At 42.0% G+C, this 17,874-nt stretch overlaps 2 long non-coding RNA genes across 2 annotated transcripts in view; both read right to left on the bottom strand.

The window, feature by feature from the left end:
- Positions 1-17,874, bottom strand: part of LOC104006330 (uncharacterized) — an 82,520-nt gene that overhangs the window by 37,619 nt on the left and 27,027 nt on the right. The gene's annotated exons all lie outside the window — the stretch shown is intronic.
- The window catches only part of LOC134810049 (uncharacterized), a 30,267-nt gene continuing 13,844 nt past the window's right edge, over positions 1,452-17,874 (bottom strand). The window contains exon 2 of the long non-coding RNA XR_010157135.1: positions 1,452-17,059. This is a non-coding gene — a long non-coding RNA (uncharacterized LOC134810049). The remainder of the gene's footprint in view (positions 17,060-17,874) is intronic.

The following is a 17,874-nucleotide window of genomic DNA, read 5'->3' as shown; positions in this document are numbered from 1 at the left end:
TAAAAAAGAACTGGAGATGTAAATCAGTCCGTCTCTATGGCTACAGAGTCATTTGAAATAATTTTGTGGCAAAATATTCAATTGCCTGAAAAAAATTTTCCATTATTTAAAATTCGTTTTTAAAATAGCATGATATCATTTTGAAGAATCAGATAACTTACCAAATATTAAAAGTAATCATTGAATAGTATCATTATGGGGCCATTGTTATTTTTTCCCTTATGCTTTTCTGCATTTATCAAATGTTTAATATTAAATGTAATGATTAGTTACAATAATAATCCCTAGGTATAATAGTTATAGACATAATTAAAAGCAAATGTAGTAAGTAAAAAGAAGGTTAAGGCAATGTCACTCATTTCTGCAAATTTATTTATTTATATTTTTTATTTTACTTTAAATTCTGGGACACAAGTGCAGAACATGCAAATTTATTACATAAGTATACATGTGCAATGGTTTGCTGCACCTATTGACCTGTCTTCTAAGTTTCCTCCCCTCACTCCTCACCCCCCAAACAGGACCTGGTATATGTTGCCCCCTCTCAGTGTCCATGTGTTCTCATTGTTAAACTCCCACTTATGAGCGAGAACATGCAGTGTTTGGTTTTCTGTTCCTGTGTTAGTTTGCTGAGGATGATGTCTTCCAGCTTCATCCATGTCCCTGCAAAGGACATAATCTCATTCCTTTTTATGGCTGCATAGTACTCCATGCTGTATATGTACCACATTTGCTTTATCCAGTCTATCATTAATGGGCATTTGGGTTGGATCTATGACTTTGCTATTGTAAATAGTGCTGCAATAAACATACATGAGCAGGTGTCCTTATAGTAGAATGATTTATATTCCTTTGGGTATATACCCAGTAATGGGATTGCTGGGTCAAATGGTATTTCTGGTTCTAGATTCTTGAGGAATCACCATACCATCTTCCACAATGGTTGAGCTAATTTATTTTACAACAACAGTGTGAAACCGTTCCTATTTCTCCATAGCCTTGCCAGCATCTATTTTTCATGTTGTTTTAATAATAGCGATTCTGACTGGTATGAGATGGTATCTCATTGTGGTTTTTATTTGCATTTCTCTGATGATTAGTGATGTTGTGCTTTTTACATATGTTTGTTGACTGTGTAAATGTCTTCTTTTGAGAAGCGTCTGTTGATATTCTTTGCCCACTTTTTGATGGGATTGTTTGTATTCTTGTAAATTTGTTTAAATGCCTTGTAATTCTGGATATTAGACGTTTGTCAGATGGGTAAATTGCAAATATTTTCTCCCATTCTGCAGGTTGCCTGTTCACTCTGATGCTAGTTTCTTTTGCTGTGGAGAAGCTTTTCAGTTTAATTACGTCCCATTTGTCAATTTTGGCTTTTGTTGCAATTGCTTTTGTCATTTTTCATCACAAAATGTTTCCCCATGCCTATGTCCTGAATGGTATTGCCTAAGTTTTCTTCTAGGGTTTTTATGGTTTTGGGTTTTAAATTTAAGTCTTTAATCCATCTTGAGTTATTTTTTTGTGTAAGGTATAAGGAAGGGGTCCACTTTCCGTTTTCTGCATATGGCTAGCCCGTTTCCCCAGCACCACTTACTGGATAGGAGACCCTTCCCCCATTGGTTGTTTTTGTCAGGTTTGTCGAAGATCCGATTGTTGGAGAGGTGTGGTGTTATTTCCGAGGTCTCTGTTCTGTTCAATTGGTCTATATGCCTGTTTTGGTACCAGTACCATGCTGATATGGTTACTGTAACCTTGTAGTATAGTTTGAAGTCAGGTAATTTGATGCCTCCAGCTTTGTTCTTTTTGCTCAGGATTGTCTTGGCTATATGGGGACTTCTTTGATTCCATATGAAATTTATAGTTTTTTTTTTCTAATTCTGTGAAGAATGTCATTGGTAGTTTGATGGGTATAGCATTGAATCTATAAATTACTTTGGGCAGTATGACCATTTTCACAATATTGATTTTTCCTATTGATGAAGATGGAATGTTTTTCTATTTCTTTTCCACTTATTTCCTTGAAGAGTGATTTGTAGTTCTCCTTGAGGAGGTCCTACACATCCCTTGCTAGCTGTATTCCTAGGAATTTTATTCTTTTTGTAGCAATTGTGAATGGGAGTTCATTCATGATTTGGTTCTCTGATTGTCTATTGTTGGTGTAAAGGAATGCTTGCGATTTTTGCACATGGATTTTGTATTCTGAGACTTTGTTAAATTTGCTTATCAGTTTAAGGGATTTTTGGGCTGGGATAATGGGGTTTACTAAATATAGAATCATGTCATCTGCAAACAGAGACAATTTGACTTCCTCTCTTTCTACTTGAATACGCTTTATTTCTTTCTCTTGCCTGATTGCCCTGGCTAGTACTTCCAAAACTATGTTGAATAGGAGTGGTGAGAGAGGTCATCCTTGTCTTGGGCCAGTTTTCAAAGGGAATGCTTCCAGCTTTTGCCCATTCAATATGATATTGGCTGTGGGTTTGTCATAAATATCTTTTATTATTTTGAGATCTGTTCCATCAATACCTAGTTTATTGAGAGTTTTTAACGTGATGGGATGTTTAATTTTATCAAAGGCCTTTTCTGCATCTATTGAAATAATTATGCGGTTTTTATCTTTGGTTCTGTTCATGTGGTGGATTACGTTTATTGATTTGCATACGTTGAACCAGCCTTGCATCCCAGGGGTGAAGCTTACTTGTTCATGGTGGGTAAGTTTGTTTGATGTGCTGCTGGATTCAGTTTGCCAGTATTATATTGAGAATTTTCACATCGATGTTCATCAGGTATATTGGCCTGAAGTTTTCTTTATTCATTTTGTCTCTTCCTGGTTTTGGTATCAGGATGATGCTGGCTTCATTAAATGAGTTAGGGAGGAGTCCCTTCTTTTCAATTATTTGGAATAATTTCAGAAGGAAGGGTACCAGCTCCTCTCTGTACCTCTGGTAGAATTTGGATATAAATCTGTCTGGTCCTGGGCTTTTGTTTTGGTTCTAGGTTCTTAATTACTGCCTCAGTTACAGAACCTGTTATTGGTCTATTCAGGGATTCAACTTCTTCCTGATTTAGTCTTGGGCTGGTGTATGTGTCCAGGAATTTATCCCTTTCTTCTAGATTTTCTAGTTTATTATGTAGAGGTGTTTTTAGTATTCTCTGATGGTAGTTTGTATTTCTGTGGGGTCATTGGTGATATCCCCTTTATCATTTTTTATTGTGTCTATTTGATTCTTCTCTCTTTTCCTCTTTATTAATCTAACTAGCAATCTATCTAATGGTTTTTTTTCTTTTCTTTTTTTTTTTTCAGAAAACCAGCTCCTGTATTCATTGATTTTTTGGAGGGTTTTTTGTGTCTCTATCTCCTTCCATTCTGCTCTGATTTTAGATATTTCTTGTTTTCTGCTAGCTTTTGAATTAGTTTGCTCTTGCCTCTCTAGCTGTCTAATTGTGATGTTAGGGTGTTGATTTGAAATCCTTTTTCTTTAAAAATGTTGAATATTGGCCCCTAATCTCTTCTGGCTTGTAGAGTTTCTGCTGAGAATTCTGCTGTTAGTCTGATGGGCTTCCTTTTGTAGGTGACCTGGCCTTTCTCTCTGGCTGCCCTTAACATTTTTTCCTTCATTTCAACTTTAGAGAATCTAATGATTACGCATCTTGGGGTTGATCTTGTGGTAGAGTATCTTAGTAGTGTTCCCTGTATTTTCTGAATTTGCAGTTGGCTTGTCTTACTAGGTTGGGGAAGTTCTCCTGGATAATATCCTAAAGTGTGTTTTCCAGCTTGTTTCCATTCTCCTTGTCTCCTTCAGGTACTCCAAACAATCATAGGTTTGATCTTTTTATGAAGTCTTATATTTCTTGGAGGCTTTGTTCATTCCTTTTCATTCTTTTTTCTCTAATCTTGTCTGCATGCCTTATTTCAGCAAGGTGGTCTTCAAACTCTGATATCCTTTCTTCTGCTTGGTTGATTCGGCTATTGTTACTTGTGTATGCTTCACAAAGTTCTTGCGCTGTGTTTTTCAGCTCCATCAGGTCATTTATGTTCCTCTCTAAACCGGTTATTCTAGTTAGCAGCTCCTCTAATCTTTTATCAAGGTTCTCAGCTTCTTTGCATTGGGTTAGAACATGCTCCTTTAGCTCACCATATTTTTTTGTTACTCATCTTCTGAAGCCTACCCCTGTCAATTCATCCATCGCATCCTCCATCCAGTTCTGTGCTCTTGCTGGAGAGACCCTGTGTTCATTTGGAGAAGAGGCACTCCCGCCTTTTGGGTTTTCAGCATTTTTTCATTGATTCTTTCTCATCTTCATGAGTTTGTCTAGTTTTGATTTTTGAGGTTGCTGACCCTTGGATGGAGTTTTTGTGGGGGCTTTTGTTGTTAGTGGTGATGCTGCTGCTGTTGTTGCTTTCTATTTGTTTGTTTTTCTTCCAATGGTCAAGTCCCTCTTCTGCAGGGTTGCTGCAGTTTGCTGGGGGTTCACTTCAGGCCCTACTCATCTGGCTCACTCCAACACTGGAGAACAGCAAAGATGGGTGCCTACTCCTTCTTCTGGGATCTTTGACCTCAAGGGGCACCAACCGGATGCCAGTAGGATCGATCCTGTATAGGGTGTCTGACAACACCTGTTGGAGAATCTCATCCAGTTGGGTGGGATGGGGAACAGGATCCACTTAACGAAGCTATTTGACTGTCCCTTGGTGGAGGGTGTGTACCTCGCTGGGGGAAACCCACTCATCTGGGCTGTCTGGATTCCTCAGAACTACCAGGAGGAAAGCCTAAGTCTGCTGGTCCACAGAGACTGTGGCCACCCATCCCCCAGAGGCTCAGGCCCAGAGAGATCCAGGTTCTGTCCCTGAGCCTCTGGCTGGAGTTATTGGAGTTTCTGCAGGGAAGCCCTGCCCAGTGAGGAAGGATGAGTCAGGGTCAGGCCTGAAGAGGCACTCCACTGCTGACTGCCACAGCCGGTGTGTTGGGCTGTTGGGGACACGTCTTGGGACCAAGCAGTCCAGCCTCCCTGGTGCCAGCAGGGGAAAAGCGCAGCCTGGAGCTATAGAGATAGATGCTGCCCTTCCGCCTCCCAGGGAGCTTAGCTTGTTAGGCGGTTGTGGGTCCCAGTGCTGGCTGCTGCCCCTCACCCAAGGAGCTCAAATGGTGTAGACAGTAGGCAACTGAAGCTCTGGTGCTGGTCGCCCCTCCCCCCGGGAGCTCAGTCGGCTTAAGCAGATTCCAGCTGAGAGGCTGTTGAGAATCTGTGCAGCTCTGGGGTTGGGGGATGCCAGGCCTTGGTGGCCTGGGTTTGTGAGTAAGATCTTCTGATCCATGGGTTGCACAGTTCCGTGGAAAAAGCACGTTTTCCCCGTGAAGGACTAAGTGGCTAAGTTGGCTGGACTTCCTGAGTCAACAGGGACTTCCCTAAGGGGACTTTCCCCTAAGCCAAAATAAGTCATAGCTGCAAGCTAAGGGACTGAAACTTCAACCAATCATATAGGGAGTTTAAGCTCTAGCTGCAGCCTGACGTTTTTAACCAATCAGGCCCGCCAACCCACAAGCAGATAGAAAATAAGCTAATTCTATAGGACAGAAAAAGGAAAAGGGGAGGGGTCATGAGGGGATATAAGCATAAGACACCCAAGCCAGAAACTGCTACCCTTCCGGGTTCCCTTCCACTAAGTGGAAGCTTTACTTTCGCTTTTGCTTAACTTTTGCTTTCGCTTTAGTAAATCTTGCTGCCACACACTCTTTGGGTCCGCGCGTTTCTCCAATCGAGCTGTAACACTCACCGCTGTGGTCCAAGGCTTCATTCCTAGAAGCTGGTGAGACCATGAAACGACTGAGAAAAACCTTCGATTGGAAGAAGACTTCTCGTCTCACCCGGCTGGGCAGCACATTCACTTACCACCTGCCTTGGCTGTGGGGAGGGGCTTCCATGCCCTGTGTGGCTCTCGGGTGGGCTGCCGCACCACACTGCTCTTCCTTTCTCTTCGCGAATCACGCAAGCCTCCTAGTCAGTTCTGATGAGATAACCTGGATATCTTGGTTGCCGGTGAAGGATTTACATGCTTATTATGTTTTTTTGTTTTTGTTTTTTTGTTTTTTTGTTTTTTATGGGAGCCTCAGATCGCCGCTGTTGCTAATCATCCATCTTGGCCCTGCCCCCACATTTCTGCAAATTTAAATATGAGATTTGTCCCCTTAGGTGCACAGTCCAGACCCCATCCAGTCCAGCTCCTTTTAAAGCCGCATGAAAAGTCAGCTGAGAATGGTCTGGGAGCCCAGGCTGCGCTGTCTTCCTCCCTGGCCTATCCCTGATAACTCCTACTATTGAAACGAGCCTCTAATCTGGTCTTCTGTATTCTGTTTAATGTCTTGGATGCTTCTTTTTTTTTTTTTTTTTTTTTTTCTTAGCTTCTCCAGACTGAGGCTTCCTTCCTCTCAGGGGTCTTCCTGTTCCTTCATTCACCTTTTCTCCATCACTTCCTCCCCATCACCGCCACCAGGTGACATCCCACAACCAGCACAGCCTCACTGATCCCATGGATCACATGTGCTAGGCAAAATCTTGCTCAATAGAAAACTCACTCTTGGTGATAACTCACTGTTCTATTTCATCTGTTCCGTTGGAGCTGGGAGCTCAGTGGGCACTTGCAAGGAAGCTGGTGTTGGGCATCTTGTCCATTTTTAAGGATGAAAATTTGCCCAGTTTTTGGGTAAACACAGGCCGGCTGTCCTGGGATGACAAAAAGTCCACCATCCCATGACTTTCATGTAGGTTTGGGTTTTTCATATTATTTGGGTCTTTACGTTGGTTCCTGACTCACAGATTCAGATCATGTTCACTTCTTTGGTTAATCACAGTGTGATTAGCGAGGGTCAAATGCAGGTGTATGCGCTCATTGTAAGCCCCGTGAGTGTGGTGATGTACCAACCCCACGAGAGGGGTAAAATGGTCTTAATTTACAAGTGAGGAAACTGAAGGAGGCACAGAGATTTCACAATGGGGCTAGAAAGACTTTCCTGCACCAATACCCTCAATCAAGCTATACAAGGCTTTCTAAACAAACAACAACAAATATCTCACTCATTTAGATCCAGACATTCTCAGAGGCGATCATTTGTAGCCATAGAGTAAACAGTGCGGGGAGAGGCAACGATCTTGTCTGGGGTCTGGATCTTCCATTCTGTACCTAAACTGTGTGGCTCTCCATGTTGGGTTTCAGGAGACGGCACTGAGGAAGAAAGCTAGGAGGGTTGTCTTGACTTCCAAATAACGGGATGGAATAGATGGCATAAAGTTGAAAATGTGAATAAACAGGTGGCCTTCTTCCCTCTGTGTGTCTCTGTGACACTTCTCACTTTATAAGGAAAAGAGTCATTGCATTTAGGGCCCACTTTAATGCAGCATTGCCTCATCTTAACTTGATTAAGTTTTCAAAGTCCCTGTGTCCAAATAAGAGCACATTCACAGGTACTGGGGATTCGAACTTGAACACGTCTTTTTAGGGTGACACAATTCAACCCCCTATAATGAAGGAGAAAGGAGGTGATATACAAACACAAGATGAAAGCTCTGTCTCCAATCCCCTGTGGTTAGAAAAGTGTCAGATTCCTTTATGGAATAGGATTGGCCATGAAATAAGACCATGCCCACAAGAGACAGTTGGCTAATTCTCTACGTTAATTACAAATCCGTCTGCATATTGGAAAATTTTCACTTCAGTTGAGCCCCTTGTGTCCATATTGTAGACTCAAAGAATTCCACCAGAAGTTGAAAACCACACACACTTGAATTAGTTCTATCAAACCAATGTTTCTGATTGCTCACAGCTGCCTGATGGTAGCTACAGGAGTCCAGCAGATCTTGCTCTTTCACCTCCCTTACTACATTAATTCAAATTAATTAGTTAATTAGCCACTCAGTTGGATCCTTTGTCAAGCACCAAGCTAAATACTTAAAGGGAAGTTTGAATCCCCTTGTATTTCACTTATGTCATGAAAAACACACAAACACAAACAGAAAAAAAAAAACTATTTGAGGATATTTTCCCTTTGGTGTTTCATATTAGGTGAGTGGTTGGGATGATGTCAAAAGGCCTTTGTGAATGTCACACACGTGCTGGATTTTGCAGTGTACACAAGACATCTACACGAGGCTTTTAGTTCCAAAGGATCCCTACAAGTTATTCAGAGACTAAGAAATAGTTAGATCAATGTCTTTTGGCATCCATTTTAACTCCCAACACATGTTACACTTTTCTATATATTTGAATCTGCTTTTACATTTGTTAGATAATATTTGTAGTTCTCTTAAAAAAATACCTAATTCTCATTAAAATCTCTCTAGTTAGTACTTTTTCTGGGAGAGGATTTTGAATTTTTTTAACGCAGTTGTGATATTGGAACTATGTTTTTATAAATAGGTGTATCTGGGTTTTCATTTAAATAATTTTTATTACAAAAATAATGACATGCTATTTTGAAATACCTCCTTGCAATACTTTTTATCCCATTATTATTTGCTTCTTGACTTTGTTCACTGAGTAAATTATTTGCTTCTTGACTTTGTTCAGCATATAATTTGCAACACAATAATTACTGTGTTATATATACTAATCTACATAACCACTCATGTTTAGAAAAACAATTTCATAGGCCACAATTATTTTAAAAAATATTTCTTCATGTAAGAAATAATGTTAACCCATTGTCATTTTCTAGATGGCAGTTATTTTAATACCATTTCTTAACTAATCTATATATTGCCTTAACTAATTTATATATTCCTCCCTTCATTTGAAATTCTGTCTTCATTAAATATTAAGTTGCCATGTGTACTTGGTATGTAGCTGGGCTCCTTGCTCTATCAGTCTATCTTTTAATTCTTCTTTAGTATGAACGGTTTTAGTTGCTGCTGCTTTATTTTATATAATATTATTGAGTGGCAAGGTCCTGTTCTCCCTGTGTTCAGAATGTTCCTGCCTAGTTCTGAATTATCCAGAAGACTGAATTTTCAACTTCCAAAAATGGTGGAAATTTTGATTGCGATTTCCTTTAATTTACATAGTTACGTGAAGTAATCAATATATTTAACATACTGTCTTAAGTACCAAATCTACTCTTAATTTATTCGAATATTTTCTGTTTTCAGAAAGATTTTTATAGGTTTACACATGTAGTTATTTGTATATCTGGTTCATTTATGGCTTTAGAGGAATTTTTTAGGACTTTGGTTTCTATCAATGGCATGGCTGCAATTGTAACCTAGGCCTTCAAGATTCCCCTTTTCCGGGGCTCATATGTATATTCATTTTATGTAGAGGATGATGATGGGCCAGTGTTGCAAGACGTATTTTACTGAAAGATTCATATTATCAGTTCCATAAAAGAGTAGGTCTGGTAAATTGATGATCAAAAGTGTAATAAAATGTATTTGTGTAGCACTTTTCCTTGGGGATGCATTTCTAAGGAAATAATTCAAGTGAAAAATCACTCTGATTTTGGAAACCTACTGGAAAAAATCAAGTAATTCTCCTACAATGGAATGCACCTCTAGTCCCAGGTACAGGAGGCCCTGTGACCAGAGCTGGGTACGAGAGGTTCAGACATGTGACTTATTTCATTTCTTTATGATTTAATAAAATAACAAGCAAAAAGTGTCAAAATTAAGGGAACCTGTGTTCATTTCTGTACAGTAGGGATATGAACATTTCAATTTGTTTACTGCAATAAGTATATAATGCATGTAAACTAAGTAAACATTATACCCCAAGGCTAATTTGGATCTAGTCATAATATAGGCAATGGTTTGATGCATTGTGTATATTTTCCTTCTGCATATTTTCTACCCCTAGGTTCTGGCTCACGGGATGATGAAGATATGAAAATTTGACTACGGCACTGACAAGCCCAGTTGGCACCTCCAGGAGCTCCCCATGCCCTCCTCTGTGAGTCTCAAGCTTCTGTTGGGCTGCTGCTTCCCTAGCTTTCTGAATCATTCCGCATGCCAGGGCAACGGCTTATTCTCATGCTATTTTGTTGCATTATTATACCAAGAATCTAGATCTTTAACTGATATGGGTTTCTTAAAAAATTGCATCTCCATCAGACGTGGTGACTCACGCCTGTAATCCTAGCACTTTGGGAGATTGAGCAGGTGGATCACTTCAGTCCAGGAGTTCGAGACCAGCCTACACAGCATGGTGAAACTCCTTCTCTACAAAAAAATACAAAAATTAGTTGGGCATGGTGGTGCATGCCTGTAGTCCCAGCTACTTGGGAGGCTGAAGTGCGAGGATCACCTGAGCCAGGGAGGTCAAGGCTGTGGTGAGCCATGATTGTGTCACTACACTCCAGCCTGGGTGACAGAGCGAGACCCTGTCTCAAAAAAATAAAAAAATAAAAACACACATAATAAATAAATGCATCTCTGTGATTCTTTGCTTAACATTGTGCCTCATGTTCCCTTCCAGGGCAGGGCTGGGTGAAGCCTGTACATTTATGAGTAAAAAGCAGGGGAACTGTGAAACCCTGTTCTCTCTTCCTGATGGATCTGCAATCCACCTCACAGGAAGCGAATGGCAGGCAGCTAAAGAAAGCTGGCCTCTGCTCTTTCCTCCTTTTAATAATTACTTTCCCATTCTAGAATTCTGCTACTCTGTTATTCCAGTATTTTCACCTGTCAGTGAGCTCTTGGCTACAACAATTTGTTTCTGTACTGACTTACAATAAGGCATACTATTTTGAAAATAGCTGCTCTTTCTGAATTTATTATGCCAATGGACTTTAAAAATCTTTATTTTCTAAATTTCCTTTGATATGCCAGTGTGTATTTGTTTTATAATGGCAAAATAATATAAATTTGCATAGTGAGCTTGCCAGGAGCACTGAATGTCAGTGTCCTCCATGAAATAGCAACAAGAGGATGACCAGCCCAGAAATCCAAGTACCCCCTCATGTTGCCCAAGACAGATGAGAGGTGGTTTCTAGAAAAGTCTGTCTGGGGTATCTGTACCACGTGCCTCTCCCCAACACTTTCCACATAGGGTTTTTGTTTTTGTTCATTTCTTTTTTGTTTTTACTTTTATCTTGAAACTGTAAAACAGGATTATCAGGGAAAAAGTGAACCCCATCCATTGGATAAACCAGCCACAGTATCTATTAGCACTAAGTCGAAAATAGAGTAATAATTCCACAGTACAAACTGGGATGCACCCGGGGGTCAGTTCAGTGTGACTGGCTACAGATCCAACATCATGGCTGAGCTGATGCATCGTCCAGCCTCCCGGTTTTCCTTCTGATCACTTATCACAGCTCATGATGGCTTTGTTCGTTAATTTTTATTTGTTGTTGCTGTTGTTGTTTCTGCTTGGTCCCTATGGACAGAAACCAATTCTGACGTCTTGCCCGTCGGTCACTTTCTCACATAGATCAGGCCACCCCAATCACCACTCTCCATCTCTCTTCTGATCCTGCTTTGCTTTTTACTTTTTCTTTGTAATACTTGATGCTTCCTGACATAATTTAATCAGCTTCTTCTTCATGCCTTTCCTGGCCCCTCAGCAGGACATGAGCTCCGAACTCACAAGAGCTCTGTCTCCCCGGCACCCGCTCCAGCCCAAGGCACACTGGATGTTGTGGTAATAAGTCTTTGATAAACATGTGCTAAGAAGCCCATTGTGCACTTCAGCTTCTGGATTAGTTTCTAGACTGTGTCCTATTTAGTTGTTCACTTTTTTTTAGAATCAAAGAAATAAGAGCAGGAAAAGGCAGAAGGGAGCCTGATTGCTATAAGGAAATACTGGAAAGATTCCTAAGAAACTGAAACTGCGTGGGCAGAGGGCCTGGTGTGGATTAGGTACGTGGACCCCAAGGTGAGAGGGAGAGGTTTTGAACCATGTGAACACATCACATATTTAGCAGCCAACAGAAATGATTCTTGTAGGAAGATGCTGTGCTGTGATAGTTTGCTCTCTGACCACATCATGCTGGCTCTGTGCATCCACAAATGTGTCTTACCATGCTGGTACTCCTGTTAAGCAAGAATAATTTTGTGTAAAACTCACTCTCAGCCGGGTGCGGTGGCTCATGCCTGTAATCCCAGTGCTTTGGGAGGCTGAGGCAGATAGATCACCTGAGGTCAGGAGTTCGAGACCAGTCTGACCAACATGGAGAAACTCCATCTCTACTAAAAATACAAAATTAGCCAGGAGTGGTGGCTCATGCCTGTAATCCCAGCTAATCGTGAGGCTGAGGCAGGAGAATCACTTGAACCCAGGAGGCGGAGGTTGCAGTGAGCCGAGATCACACCATTGCACTCCAGCCTGGCCAACAAGAGCAAAACTCCGTCAAACAACAACAACAACAACAACAACAAAAAACCACACACACACCTGACTCTCACCCACCTTGAATTGGATGTTTTCTTTTGAGAAGACACAAAAGTGCTATGGTATTGAATGAATGATTGACTTTATATGTTCACTTTATATCCAAAGTAAGTCACAATTATTCTTATTTTACCCCCAATGTAACTCAAAGTTTTCCCTACATTGACTTCTTTGTGGGGGTTCATAAAAAGTTAGCCGTATTATCTTCAGTTCATCCTTAACCTTTCCACCAGTTAACCTTTCCAAATACTTCTTTAGCCCTTCGTTACAATGATTTTCCAGTTCCTGCAGAATAAAGCCCTGGCTTCTTAGGCCAGGATTTAGTGCTCTCCGAATCTGGTCTCAGACAACCAAGCCAAATGTGTGGGATCCTGCTTCACTCAAGGGTAGCACATTTCCTGCCTGCCTGACACCACAGACTGGCTCTACAAAGGCACGCAGCATCCTGTCTGTGCTCACAAAGCTCCTAGACAAGCACCCCATCCTTGCCAGCGCGGTGCAGTGATGACACTGTGACTGTGGCTGCAGCTTGGGCTGTGGGCCCAACACTAATAGCTGAGTTTCCATTGTCTTCTTGTCACGAGTGAAACCAGGAATATCTTTACAGTGTCAGCTGTCAGACAGTTCATCAGAAGGTAGCCGAGATGATTTGGGATCCAAAACCATGTCCTCCAAAGCAGAACTGAAGAGCCCCAGCTTACAGGGGCATGTGTTCAAAAAAAGGGCCTAATTGACTGGGATCAGAATGAATCATCAGTGTGATGTGGGAGCCCAAAGGGCTGAGTTGCCTGGGGCTGAATCAACAGACTCCAGCAGCCGAGGTCAAGGAGGCAGGAGCCTTTCTCTGATGTCTCTCTGGCCCCATCCGTGGGTACCACATTAGTTCTGGATGCCTCATTCAGAGAGCATTAAACAAACAAAGCACAATCCAAAAGCCATGGCCAGGACAAGTAGCCAGAGAATGCTTGGGAGAGGAAAGGTGGAGGCCATGACTGTTCAGAGAAATGGAACAGGGAACATAGTCCCCCTTCTGAGTGCTGGGAGGAATCACTTGGAGAAGCAGCACTGCGTCCATCTCTGGATGGGCTGAATGGATCTTTCAGGTTCAAGTCCTGGGGCAGGAAGCCCTGGTGTGATCAGAGGCAGAACTGTCCAAGGATGGGGAGGTCCCAGCAGCCAGAGCTGTCACTGGAGGCCCCAGAGTACAGCCATGTGACTGCCTGGCACGGGTAATGGGGGCGCTGAAAAGAGCTTTGAAGTTGTCTTGCCCAAATCTCACCAGATGAAGACTTGTCTCCGTCAGAGATTCCTTGCTTCCCTAATTAAGATGACCTTTGTAACATGCATCGCTCTCCTCCCCAGTCCCCAAACAGGTCCTCCCTCTGAAATCTTCCCTCTTCCCTTAAGAGAGACCCTGCCCTCATCCAGACAATCTGATTCACTCTCCATCCATGCTCCGACCTGTCCGTCAGTTCTATCTCCAAGCACACCACAAATTCAGCCCCCTTTCCTCTCCTGTGGCGGTGGTCAGGTCACCCTGACAGCACTGTGCAGACATGGCAGATACTCCCAGGGGGCCTAACTGCTCCCTGCTCCACCCTCCCTCCCACGATGCAGGCTCCACACAATGTCACCTGGATTAAAACACTCCCATGACTTCCCGTTAGCCTAGAGATAAACCTGAACTTCTCCCCTGCCCCCAGGACTGCAGGGTGGACTCAGACCCATCCCTTCAGTTCCATTCTGGGCCACCCTCCACTCACTCCCTTGTCCATCCCTCTCCCACACCCACACTGGTTTCTCTTAAGTCCTTGAGGAACCAGGTTGTTCCAGTCATCAGATCAGTGCAATTGATGATGGCTCTGGTAGAATGCACCTCCTTCCACTGGACTCAGCTGGTTCCTTCTCAATCGTCAGATCTCAGGATGCAGGTCACCCACTCAGCACAGGGTCCCACACCACCCTCTGTAAGGGCAGCGCTTCCTCCATCATCCTGTCTCCCAGCCTCCCAGTTTTCCTTCCCATCACATATCACAGCTCATGATGACTTTGCCTGTTGGTTTGATTTGTTGTTGCTGTTGTTGTTTCTGTTTGGTCCCTATGGGCAGAAACTAATTGTGTTGTCTTCGCCATCAGTCACTTTCCCACACAGATCAGGCCACCCCGATCCCTGCCCTCTGTCACTCTTCTGATCCCGCTTTGCTTTTTGTTTTTTCTTTATAATACTTGATGCTTCCTGACATAATTTAATCAACTTCTTTACGACTTCCCTGGCCCCTCAGCAGGGCATGAGCTCTGAAGGTACAAGAGCTCTTTCTCCCCAACACTCACTCCAGCCCCAGAAACACAAAATGCTGTGGTAGTAAGTGTTTGATGAACATGTGCTACGTGACCAGATGTGGTGGAAGAGCTTCTTTGGTGCTTGGTGACAGGCGTCACGTGCAACAGATACCTGGAAAGTATTGCAGTATCTATTTAATAAGTGTGTATATGGATAACAAAACATCTTCTTGGTTACTGGCATAGTTTGTAGCTTTCTTTTTTTTTTTTTTTTTTTTTTTTGAGACAGAGTCTTGCTCTGTCGCCCAGGCTGGAGTGCAGTGGCGTGATCTCAGCTCACTGCAACCTCTGCATCCCAGGTTACAACTATTCTCCTGTCTCAGGCTCCTGAGTTCCTGAGTAGCTGGGATTACAGGTGCCCACCACTACACCCAGCTAATTTTTGTATTTTTGGTAGAGATGGGGTTTCATCATGTTAACCAGGCTGGTCTCAAACTCCTGACCTCGTGATCTGCCCACCTCGGCCTCCCAAAGTGCTGGGATTACAGGCATGAGCCACCACACCTGGCCAGTTTGTAGCTTTCAATGGTGCCACAGAAAAGATTGAAGATTTGGAGTTGGAAAACCCTACAGTCCTGTCCTAACCCTATGTTATACTCTGTGGGATGTTGGGAAAGCCATGCCAGGGTACAGGGTTGTCACCTTCGAAATGGGATGATGACATAACATTGTCCCACAGTTGTTGAGAGGATCAAGCAGAAGAGGATGTATGGCTCCTCCCTTGACCCTCTTGACAATGCTTTATCTAACATGAGTGATGATTTTCTTCAAATTATCAAGTAAATTCAAACTGAATTCTCCTGTGGCTATTTTTTAAATTCATATGTGTCAGATATGTTTAAAATTTTTAGTTACGAAAGACTTCTCATAACTTCTTTGAAAAATTCTGGGCCTTCTTCTACTTTATAAGTTGATGCATACCCACAGATAATCAATTCTATTTAATAGGATCCCGAGGAAAGCATGTGAGAATGGTATCTAGTGTTGTTGCTATTAAAAATATATATATAAAGACAATAAAAAAAACTGGAAATCTAGCATGTGGCAAATAGAGAAGGTTCAGGAATCACTCTTGATTTGAGGCTAATCTGGGTACTTCCTCTCAGTATTGAAAGCATGAAATTGAGTCCCATTAGATTTGAATGGCATCTGTATGACAGAATGTATTTATTTTCCTCTTACTAGCATAAACATATTTGACACTAATGCAGTGGGATTGGAAAACTAAATCCTCTCTTCACTTTTATTTAAGCTAAAAATGGGCTGCTGCAGAGTGTGTTAAAGAGCTGTGGATTTTCACCATGGAAATAAAAGGTCAGAGAAGGAAAGAGAAGGGCAGGACGTAGCCAAAGTGTCTGCCGTGGCGATGGGATCCCCTTTGGATGCCGTGTGGCCTGGCCTCTCTAGCAGCAAGAATAGTAGTCAAATTGTAGGACCACAGAGTGTTGGGTGAGGAGGAAGGGTGTGCAGGGACCAGACAGGACACACGCTTTCTTTGAAAATGTGGGGTAAAAGTATTGAACTGGCAGAGGGAATAAACCACACCCGAGCCTGCTGTAACCTCCCGCTTGGAATCTGGCTTAGCTGAAAGTCTTCCCCACGCAGAATACACAGGTGTCAATGCTTTTCTTTGTCAGGGTAAGAGAAGGAGCCTCAATTAGAAAAATGTATCTAAGGAGACCTCTTGGGGTCTGACACAAACTCTCCTTTCAGCCAAAAGACACTGACATCCAATTCACAGCTTCTTTAGGAACCCCTGTGATGACATTGTTTGGCAGCCCAGGAATGTCTAAGAATTTAGTTCCAGTCTGCTAGCAGAGAGCCGTCTCCCGCACTTGCCAGCCCACACGGTGTGAACACACCATGAATCATTTCTGGGCTTTCTCTTGGCCCCTACCACTTTGCTTGGGGCACTTTCCAAGTCTCATTCAGTAGGCTGTCCTGTGTCCAAAATACTTTCCGAAACCTTTTCAAAATCCCATAAAACATGGATATGGCAGTTATGGGAAACAGGATGCCAAATTGTTGCAGTTAAAAGAGTAGAAACAGTCACTCTTAAGCCTTCAAACATCTGAATGACAGGATCGTGTTTAATGATGGAAAGATGAATAGGGATTTAGGTCAAGATTAGCATACAGGCTTAAACATACAGCACAAAGGAAAAAACCTGAAAGTTTCCAGGAAAAAATAATACAAGGAGAAACCATTTTGCAGATTCGAAATTCTTAATAAAAACACATCCTCTGATTTAGCATATTAGCCGATGATTTGCATATGTTCGTGACGTTTGCTTCAGAGACTGTCCTCAAGCTGATTGAGAAGGCACCACCTGTCTGTTTTCTGTTAGACAATTATGCAGATTAGAGCAGATTATATTTAAAAGTGTTATCCCTGCTGTAGTGATATTGCAGCTGAACAGACTAAGATGATAAAGAGGAGCTAGATGGATAAATAAAAATTTCTTCTCCAATTTTTGAGTAAGGATGTTTGGGAGGTAGAGAAAATTAAAGCGATAAGTTAGAAATTACCAGTAAAAGATAAATTATGGCATTTTTAACTACAATTTTCTTCACATTTTGGTTGAAAATTCATACATATATATGTGTGTGTGTGTATATATATATATATATATGTATATATGTGCATGTATAGATACCCACAAACATGCATACATATGTTATAATCTACAGTACTGTGTTGGGCTTTAAAAAATAAGAAGTAGTTTTTTTAAAAATCATATGGTTCTTTATGTTCACTTCAACCAATTCAATTCATTTCAGTCTGTCAAAACTAAATTTATTTTGTTTGTATTATTTGTCAAGTCAAACCGGTAGGTTTAGACAATGCCCCCTGTGCAATGAAAATGGACTGTGCCTGCAGTTGTCAGTCTAGCACATAGTGGGCCCCAAAAGTCCAAAGAGAGTGAACCCAAGGGACATTTTTCACCTGAGCAAGGAAATGGGGGCCAGTGATTTATGAGTTAATATCCTGTCACTGCTATGATAAATTGCCATAAACAAATCCGAAATGTATTGTTTCCCTGTTCTGAAGGCTAGAAGTCTGAAGTCAGTTTCACTAGGCCAAACTCAGGGTGTCAGCAGGGCCTGCTCCCTCCAGAGGCTCTGGGGAAACATCCATTTCTTGGCTCTTCCAGC

The sequence above is a fragment of the Pan troglodytes genome, chromosome 4 (genome assembly GCF_028858775.2).
Source record: "Pan troglodytes isolate AG18354 chromosome 4, NHGRI_mPanTro3-v2.0_pri, whole genome shotgun sequence".
Classification (NCBI taxonomy): domain Eukaryota; kingdom Metazoa; phylum Chordata; class Mammalia; order Primates; family Hominidae; genus Pan; species Pan troglodytes.
The sequence above is the reverse complement of the archived record's forward strand: the minus strand, read 5'-3'. Positions and strand labels throughout refer to the sequence as shown.